Source organism: Triticum urartu, chromosome 1 (assembly GCF_003073215.2).
Source record: "Triticum urartu cultivar G1812 chromosome 1, Tu2.1, whole genome shotgun sequence".
Lineage (NCBI taxonomy): Eukaryota > Viridiplantae > Streptophyta > Magnoliopsida > Poales > Poaceae > Triticum > Triticum urartu.
Window position 1 is genome coordinate 506203942 of NC_053022.1, and position 10743 is coordinate 506214684.

Here is a 10743-nt window from a genome sequence, read left to right on the forward strand (position 1 = left end):
AAAACTGTTTCTGTGACACCTACACCAGTTAGTGAGGAAGCTAATGATGATGATCATGAAACTTCAGAACAAGATATTACTGAACCTCGTAGATCAACCAGAGTAAGATCCGCACCAGAGTGGTACGGTAATCCCGTTTTGGAAGTCATGCTACTAGATCATGATGAACCTACGAGCTATGAAGAAGCGATGGTGAGCCCAGATTCCGCAAAGTAGCTTGAAGCCATGAAATCTGAGATGGGATCCATGTATGAGAACAAAGTATGGACTTTGGTTGACTTGCCCGATGATCGGCGAGCAATTGAAAATAAATGGATCTTCAAGAAGAAGACTGACCCTGACGGTAATATTACTGTCTACAAAGCTCGACTTGTCGCAAAAGGTTTTCGGCAAGTTCAAGGGATTGACTACGATGAGACCTTCTCACCCGTAGCGATGCTTAAGTCTGTCCAAATCATGTTAGCAATTGCCGCATTTTATGATTATGAAATTTGGCAGATGGATGTCAAAACTGCATTCCTGAATGGATTTCTGGAAGAAGAGTTGTATATGATGCAACCAGAAGGTTTTATCGATCCAAAGGGAGCTAACAAAGGGTGCAAGCTCCAGCGATCCATTTATGGACTGGTGCAAGCCTCTCAGAGTTGGAATAAACGTTTTGATAGTGTGATCAAAGCATTTGGTTTTATACAGACTTTTGGAGAAGCCTGTATTTACAAGAAAGTGAGTGGGAGCTCTGTAGCATTTCTGATATTATATGTGGATGACATATTACTAATTGGAAATGATGTAGAATTTCTGGATAGCATAAAGGGATACTTGAATAAGAGTTTTTCAATGAAAGACCCCGGTGAAGCTGCTTACATATTAGGCATTAAGATCTATAGAGATAGATTAAGACGCTTAATTGGACTTTCACAAACCACATACCTTGACAAAGTTTTGAAGAAGTTCAAAATGGATCAAGCAAAGAAAGGGTTCTTGCCTGTGTTACAAGGTGTGAAGTTGAGTAGGACTCAATGCCCGACCTCTGCAGAAGATAGAGAGAATATGAAAGATGTTCCCTATGCATCAGCCATAGGATCTATCATGTATGCAATGCTGTGTACCAGACCTGATGTGTGCCTTGCTATAAGTCTAGCAGGGAGGTACCAAAGTAATCCAGGAGTGGATCACTGGACAGCGGTCAAGAACATCCTGAAATACCTGAAAAGGACTAAGGATATGCTTCTCGTATATGGAGGTGACAAAGAGCTCATCGTAAAAGGTTACGTTGATGCAAGCTTTGACACTGATCCGGACGATTCTAAATCGCAAACCGGATATGTGTTTACATTAAACGGTGGGGCTGTAAGTTGGTGCAGTTCTAAACAGAGCGTTGTAGCGGGATCTACATGTGAAGCGGAGTACATAGCTGCTTCGGAAGCAGCAAATGAAGGAGTCTGGATGAAGGAGTTCATATCCGATCTAGGTGTCATACCTAGTGCATCGGGTCCAATGAAAATCTTTTGTGACAATACTGGTGCAATTGCCTTGGCAAAGGAATCCAGATTTCACAAGAGAACCAAGATCATCAAGAGACGCTTCAATTCCATCCGGGATCTAGTCCAGGTGGGAGACATAGAGATTTGCAAGATACATACGGATCTGAATGTTGCAGACCCGTTGACTAAGCCTCTTCCACGAGCAAAACATGATTAGCACCAAGGCTCCATGGGTGTGAGAATCATTACTGTGTAATCAAGATTATTGACTCTAGTGCAAGTGGGATACTGAAGGAAATATGCCCTAGAGGCAATAATAAAGTTATTATTTATTTCCTTATATCATGATAAATGTTTATTATTCATGCTAAAATTGTATTAACCGGAAACATAATACATGTGCGAATACATAGACAAACAAAGTGTCACTAGTATGCCTCTACTTGACTAGCTCGTTAATCAAAGATGGTTATGTTTCCTAACCATGAACAATGAGTTGTTATTTGATTAACGGGATCACATCATTAAGTGAATGATCTGATTGACATGACCCATTCCATTAGCTTAGCATCCGATCGTTTAGTATGTTGCTATTGCTTTCTTCATGACTTATACATGTTCCTATAACTATGAGATTATGCAACTCCCGTTTACCGGAGGAACACTTTGGGTGCTACCAAACGTCACAACGTAACTGGGTGATTATAAAGGAGTACTACAGGTGTCTCCAAAGGTATATGTTGGGTTGGCGTATTTCGAGATTAGGTTTTGTCACTCCGATTGTCGGAGAGGTATCTCTGGGCCCTCTCGGTAATGCACATCACTTAAGCCTTGCAAGCATTGCAACTAATGAGTTAGTTGCGGGATGATGTATTACAGAAAGAGTAAAGAGACTTGCCGGCAACGAGATTGAACTAGGTATTGGAATACCGACGATCGAATCTCGGGCAAGTAACATACCGATGACAAAGGGAACGACGTATGTTGTTATGCGGTCTGACCGATAAAGATCTTCGTAGAATATGTAGGAGCCAATATGGGCATCCAGGTCCCGCTATTGGTTATTGACCGAAGACGTGTCTCGGTCATGTCTACATTGTTCTTGAACCCATTGGGTCCGCACGCTTAAGGTTACGATGACAGTTATATTATGAGTTTATGCATTTTGATGTACCAAAGGTTGTTCGGAGTCCCGGATGTGATCAAGGACATGACGAGGAGTCTCGAAATGGTCGAGACATAAAGATTGATATATTGGAAGCCTATGTTTGGATATCGGAAGGGTTCCGGATGAAATCGGGATTTTACCGGAGTACCGGGAGGTTACCGGAACCCCCCGGGAGCTATATGGGCCATGATGGGCCTTAGTGGAAAAGAGAAGAGGCAGCCCCTCATGGGCTGCGCGCCCCTCCCCTCCCTTGGTCCAAATAGGACAAGGAGAGGGGGCCGGCCCCTCTATCTCTTTTCCCCCCTTCGCGAATCCTATTCCAACTAGGATTGGGGGGGAATCCTACTCCCAGAGGGAGTAGGACTCTCCTGGCGCGCCCTCCTTGGCCGGCCAGCCTCCCCCCTTTAGTCCTTTATATACGGAGGCAGGGGCACCCCAGAGACACAGAAGTTGATCCACGTGATCTTTTCCTTAGCTGTGTGCGGCGCCCCCAGCCACCATAGTCCTCGATAATATTGTAGCGGAGTTTAGGTGAAGCCCTGCTGTAGTAGTACATCAAGATCGTCACCACGCCGTCGTGCTGACGGAACTCTTCCCCAACACTTTGCTGGATCGGAGTCCGGGGATCGTCATCGAGCTGAACGTGTGCTAAAACTCGGAGGTGCCATAGTTTCGGTGCTTGATCGGTCGGGCCGTGAAGACGTACGACTACATCAACCAAATGCTTCCGTTGTCGATCTACTAGGTATGTAGATCACACTCCCCCCTCTCGTTGCTATGCATCACATGATCTTGCGTGTGCGTAGGAATTTTTTTGAAATTACTACGTTCCCCAACAGACATCAGGGTCAACGTGGCAACAGTGCCGTGCCGGACGGGCCATGGCCACCCGTACGACGCACTGTGCCAGGTGTGCTCCGGGATTCAGGGGTGGCAGGCTTTACTGTAGCCACGCCCCATCACATCGCCGTTATGTGGATGCAGACTTCGAGGGTACGATCTTGACCGCTTTGTGGGAGCCGGCTTCTTGGAGTCGGCCTTCTCGCGGCCGGCTTCTCGGAGCCGGCCCTCCCGCGGCTTTCTCCATGAGGGCTAAAGTCGGGTCGCCTTCCGATAGCCGGCCTGGGAGACAGCCGGCAAGGGGAAGGCGGCCCCACGTCTTGGATTCTTGAGAGCCGGATCGGCTTGTAATTTTTCAGAAGAGCCAGGGGGTGCCGGCTAGGCTACCCGTGGTCATTTACTCCGACAACGTGTGTTGAACGCGGAGGTGCCGTCCGTTCGGCGCTAGGTCATCGGTGATTTGGATCACGGCGAGTACGACTCCATCAACCCCGTTCTCTTGAACGCTTCCACGCGTGATCTACAAGGGTATGTAGATGCACTCCTCTCTCTCCCTCGTTGCTAGAAGACTCCATAGATTGATCTTGGTGATGCGTAGAAAATTTTAAAATTCTGTTATGTTCCCAACAGTGGCATCATGAGCTAGGTCTATGCGTAGTTTCTATGCACGAGTAGAACACAAAGCAGTTGTGGGCGTGGATATTGTCAATTTGCTTGCCGTTACTAGTCTTATCTTGATTCGGCGGCATCGTGGGATGAAGCGGCACGGATCGACCTTACACGTATGCTTACGTGAGACTGGTTCCACCGATTGACATGCACTAGTTGCATAAGGTGGCTAGCGGGTGTCTGTCTCTCCCACTTTAGTCGGATCGGATTCGATGAAAAGGGTCCTTATGAAGGGTAAATAGAAATTAGCATATCATGTTGTGGTTTTGGCGTAGGTAAGAAACGTTCTTGCTACAAACCTATAGTAGCCACGTAAAAACTTGCAACAACAATTAGAGGACGTCTAACTTGTTTTTGCAGCATGTGCCGTGTGATGTGATATGGCCAAAAGGATGTGATGAATGATATATGTGATGTATGAGATTGATCATGTTCTTGTAATAGGAATCACGACTTGCATGTCGATGAGTATGACAACCGGCAGGATCCATAGGAGTTGTCTTTATTTATTTATGACCTGCGTGTCAACATAAACGTCATGTAATTACTTTATTTTATTGCTAAAGCGTTAGCCATAGTAGTAGAAGTAATAGATGACGAGACAAGGGTATGTAGATGCACTCCTCTCTCCCTCGTTGCTAGATGACTCTATAGATTGATCTTGGTGATGTGTAGAAAATTTTAAAATTCTGCTACGTTCCCAACAAAACGACCTTCCCGAAACCAACTAACACTAACTGACATTCCTTCAGAATTAGGGCTGCCACCATCGATTGCCCCAGGTTTTGTTGCAAAGCTTCTATTAGAATCGGGCAATCGGATTGCACCCGGATTGAATTACAGTCAACTCTATTTGCGAGCTTCAGACCCTCCACTAGAGTTGCAACCTTAGTCGAACAAATGTTAGCCACATGGTCAAGCTTAGCCGACGCTGCTCCAATGAACATGGCAGTACTGTTGCGGAACGTTGCAGAAAACAAAAATTTTCCTACGGTTTCACCAAGATCCATCTAGGAGTTCATCCAGCAATGAGTGATTAGATGCATCTACGTACCTTGTAGATCGCGAGCGGAAGCGTTCAAAGAACGGGGATGATGTAGTCGAACACGACGTGATTCAAATCACCGATGATCAAGCACCGAACGGACGGTGCCTCCGCGTTCAACACACGTACGGAACGGATGACGTCTCCTCCTTTCTTGATCCAGCAAGGGGGGAAGAGAGGTTGATGAAGATCCAGCAGCACGACGGCGTGGTGGTGGATGCAGGGCGTCATAGTAGCAGGGCTTCGCCTATACTACGAGAGAGAGACGTAACGGGGAGAGAGGAAGCACCAAAGGCTGAGGTATGAAGTCCCTCCTCTCCCCCACTATATATAGGAGGGCCAAGGGGAGGTGGTGCGCAGCCTAGGAGATCCAATCTCCTAGGTGCGGCGGCCAGGGGAGGGTTTCCCTCCCCCCCAAGGCACCTCGGGGTGCCTTCCACCACTTGGACTCCTCCGTGGTGGAAACCCTAGGCGCATGGGCCTAGTAGGGCTGGTGCCCTTGGCCCATGAAGGCCAAGGCGCACCCCCTATAGCCTATGTGGCCCCCCGGGACAGGTGGCCCCACCCGGTGGGCCCACGGGACCCCTCCGGTGGTCCCGGTACAATACCGATAACCCCGAAACTTGTCCCGATGGCCGAAACAGCACTTCCTATATATAATTCTTTACCTCCGGACCATTCCGGAACTCCTCGTGACGTCCGGGATCTCATCCGGGACTCCGAACAACATTCGGGTTTCTGCATATACATATCTTCATAACCCTAGCGTCACCGAACCTTAAGTGTGTAGACCCTACGGGTTCGGGAGACAAGCAGACATGACCGAGACGACTCTTCGGTCAATAACCAACAGCGGGATCTGGATACCCATGATGGCTCCCACATGCTCCACGATGATCTCATCGGATGAACCACGATGTCGAGGATTAATCAACCCCGTATACAATTCCCTTTGTCAATCGGTATGTTACTTGCCCGAGACTCGATCGTCGGTATCCCAATACCTTGTTCAGTCTCGTTACCGGCAAGTCACTTTACTCGTACCGTAATGCATGATCCCGTGATCAACCACTTGGTCACCTTGAGCTCATAATGATGATGCACTACCGAGTGGGCCCAGTGATACCTCTCCATTATATGGAGTGACAAATCCCAGTCTCGATCCGTGTCAACCCAACAGACACTTTCGGAGATACCTGTAATGCACCTTTATAGCCACCCAGTTACGTTGTGACATTTGATACACCCAAAGCACTCCTACGGTATCCGGGAGTTACACGATCTCATGGTCAAAGGAAAAGATACTTGACATTGGAAAAGCTCTAGCAAACGAACTACACGATCTTTGTGCTATGCTTAGGATTGGGTCTTGTCCATCACATCATTCTCCTAATGATGTGATCCCGTTATCAATGACATCCAATGTCCATAGCCAGGAAATCATGACTATCTGTTGATCAACGAGCTAGTCAACTAGAGGCTTACTAGGGACATATTATGGTCTATGTATTCACACGTGTATTACGATTTCCGGATAATACAGTTATAGCATGAATAAAGACAATTATCATGATCACAGAAATATAATAATAATACTTTTATTATTGCCTCTAGGGCATATTTCCAACAGTCTCCCACTTGCACTAGAGTCAATAATCTAGTTACATTGTGATGAATCGAACACCCATGGAATTCTGGTGTTGATCATGTTTTGCCCTAGGGAGAGGTTTAGTCAACGGATCTGCTATATTCAGGTCCGTATGTACTTTACAAATCTCTATGTCTCCATCTTGAACATTTTCACGAATGGAGTTGAAGCGACGCTTGATGTGCCTTGTCTTCTTGTGAAACCTGGGCTCCTTGGCAAGTGCAATAGCTCCAGTGTTGTCACAAAAGAGTTTGATTGGCCCCGACGCATTGGGTATGACTCCTAGGTCGGTGATGAACTCCTTCACCCATATTGCTTCATGTGCTGCCTCCGAGGCTGCCATGTACTCCGCTTCACATGTAGATCCCGCCACGACGCTCTGTTTGCAGCTGCACCAGCTCACTGCTCCACCATTCAACATATACACGTATCTGGTTTGTGACTTAGAGTCATCCAGATCTGTGTCGAAGCTAGCGTCGACGTAACCCTTTACGACGAGCTCTTCGTCACCTCCATAAACGAGAAACATTTCCTTAGTCCTTTTCAGGTACTTCAGGATATTCTTGACCGCTGTCCAGTGTTCCTTGCCGGGATTACTTTGGTACCTTCCTACCAAACTTACGGCAAGGTTTACATCAGGTCTGGTACACAGCATGGCATACATAATAGAACCTATGGCTGAGGCATAGGGGATGACACTCATCTCTTCTATATCTTCTGCCGTGGTCGGACATTGAGCTGAGCTCAATTTCATACCTTGTAACACAGGCAAGAACCCCTTCTTAGACTGATCCATATTGAACTTCTTCAATATCTTATCAAGGTATGTGCTTTGTGAAAGACCTATGAGGCGTCTTGATCTATCTCTATAGATCTTGATGCCTAATACATAAGCAGCTTCTCCAAGGTCCTTCATTGAAAAACTCTTATTCAAGTATGCCTTGATGCTGTCCAAGAGTTCTATATCATTTCCCATCAAAAGTATGTCATCTACATATAATATGAGAAATGCTACAGAGCTCCCACTCACTTTCTTGTAAACGCAGGCTTCTCCATAAGTCTGCGTAAACCCAAACGCTTTGATCATCTCATCAAAGCGAATGTTCCAACTCCGAGATGCTTGCACCAACCCATAAATCGAGCATTGGAGCTTGCACACTTTGTCAGCATTCTTAGGATCGACAAAACCTTCCGGCTGCATCATATACAATTCTTCCTTAAGGAAACCATTAAGGAATGCCGTTTTGACGTCCATTTGCCATATCTCATAATCATAGAATGCGGCAATTGCTAACATGATTCGGACGGACTTTAGCTTCGCTACCGGTGAGAAAGTCTCATCGTAGTCAACCCCTTGAACTTGTCGATAACCCTTAGCGACAAGCCGAGCTTTATAGATGGTCACATTACCATCCGCGTCTGTCTTCTTCTTAAAGATCCATTTATTTTCTATGGCTCGCCGTTCAACGGGCAAGTCAGTCAAAGTCCATACTTCGTTTTCATACATGGATCCTATCTCGGATTTCATGGCTTCTAGCCATTTGTCGGAATCCGGTCCCGCCATCGCCTCTTCATAGTTCGAAGGTTCACCGTTGTCTAACAACATGATTTCCAAGACAGGGTTGCCGTACCACTCTGGTGCGGAACGTGTCCTTGTGGACCTTCGAATTTCAGTAGGAGCTTGATCAGAAGTATCTTGATCATCATCAATAACTTCCTCTCTAGTCGGTGTAGGCACCTCAGGAACATTTTCTTGAGTTGCGCCATTTACCGGTTCAAGAGGCAATACTTCATCAAGTTCTACTTTCCTCCCACTTACTTCTTTCGAGAGAAACTCTTTCTCTAGAAAGAATCCATTCTTGGCAACAAAGATCTTGCCTTCGGATCTGAGGTAGAAGGTATACCCAACAGTTTCTTTAGGGTATCCTATGAAGACGCATTTTTCCGACTTGGGTTCGAGCTTTTCAGGTTGAAGTTTCTTGACATAAGCATCGCATCCCCAAACTTTTAGAAACGACAGCTTAGGTTTCTTCCCAAACCATAATTCATACGGTGTCGTCTCAACGGATTTCGACGGAGCCCTATTTAAAGTGAATGCGGCAGTCTCTAAAGCATAGCCCCAAAAAGATAGCGGTAAATCGGTAAGAGACATCATAGATCGCACCATATCTAATAAAGTGCGATTACGACGTTCGGACACACCATTACGCTGAGGTGTTCCAGGCGGCGTGAGTTGTGAAACTATTCCACATTTTCTTAAGTGTGTGCCAAATTCGTGACTCAAGTATTCTCCTCCACGATCTGATCGTAGAAACTTGATTTTCCTGTCACGTTGATTCTCAACCTCACTCTGAAATTCCTTGAACTTTTCAAAGGTTTCAGACTTGTGTTTCATTAAGTAGACATACCCATATCTACTTAAGTCATCAGTGAGGGTGAGAACATAACGATAGCCACCGCGAGCCTCAACACTCATTGGACCGCACACATCAGTATGTATGATTTCCAATAAGTTGGTTGCTCGCTCCATTGTTCCTGAGAATGGAGTCTTGGTCATTTTTCCCATGAGGCATGGTTCGCACGCGTCAAATGATTCATAATCAAGAGACTCTAAAAGTCCATCTGCATGGAGCTTCTTCATGCGTTTGACACCTATGTGACCAAGGCGGCAGTGCCACAAGTATGTGGGACTATCATTATCAACTTTACATCTTTTGGTATTCACACTATGAATATGTGTAGTAATACGCTCGAGATTCATTAAGAATAAACCATTGACTATCGGAGCATGACCATAAAACATATCTCTCATATAAATAGAACAACCATTATTCTCGGATTTAAATGAGTAGCCATCTCGTATTAAACGAGATCCTGATACAATGTTCATGCTCAATATAGGCACTAAATAACAATTATTGAGGTTTATAACTAATCCCGTAGGTAAATGTAGAGGTAGCGTGCCCACGGCGATCACATCGACCTTGGAACCATTCCCGACGCGCATCGTCACCTCGTCCTTTTCCAGTTTCCGTTTATTCCGCAGCTCCTGCGGTGAGTTACAAATATGAGCAACAGCACCGGTATCAAATACCCAGGAGTTACTACGAGTACTGGTAAGGTACACATCAATCACATGTATATCAAATATACCTTTGGTGTTGCCGGCCTTCTTATCCGCTAAGTATTTGGGGCAGTTCCGCTTCCAGTGACCCTTCCCTTTGCAATAAAAGCACTCTGTCTCAGGCTTGGGTCCATTCTTTGACTTCTTCCCGACAGCTTGCTTGCCAGGCGCAGCAACTTCCTTGCCGTCCTTCTTGAAGTTCTTTTTACCCTTGCCTTTCTTGAACTTAGTGGTTTTATTCATCATCAACACTTGATGTTCCTTCTTGACTTCTACCTCTGCTGATTTCAGCATAGCAAATACTTCAGGAATGGTCTTTACCATCCCCTGCATATTGAAGTTCATCACAAAGCTCTTGTAGCTTGGTGGAAGCGACTGGAGGATTCTGTCAATCACCGCGTCATCCGGGAGATTAACTCCCAGCTGAGTCAAGCGGTTATGCAACCCAGACATAGTGAGTATGTGCTCACTAACAGAACTATTTTCCTCCATCTTACAGCTGAAGAACTTATCGGAGACTTCGTATCTCTCGATCCGGGCATGAGCTTGAAAAACCATTTTTAGCTCTTCGAACATCTCATATGCTCCATGTCTCTCAAAACGCTTTTGGAGCCCCGGCTCTAAGCTGTAAAGCATGCCGCACTGAACGAGGGAGTAGTCATCAGTACGTGTCTGCCAAGCGTTCATAGCGTCTTGGTTCTATGGGACGGGTGGATCACCTAGCGGTGCTTGTAGGACATAATCTTTCTTGGCAGCTATGAGGAT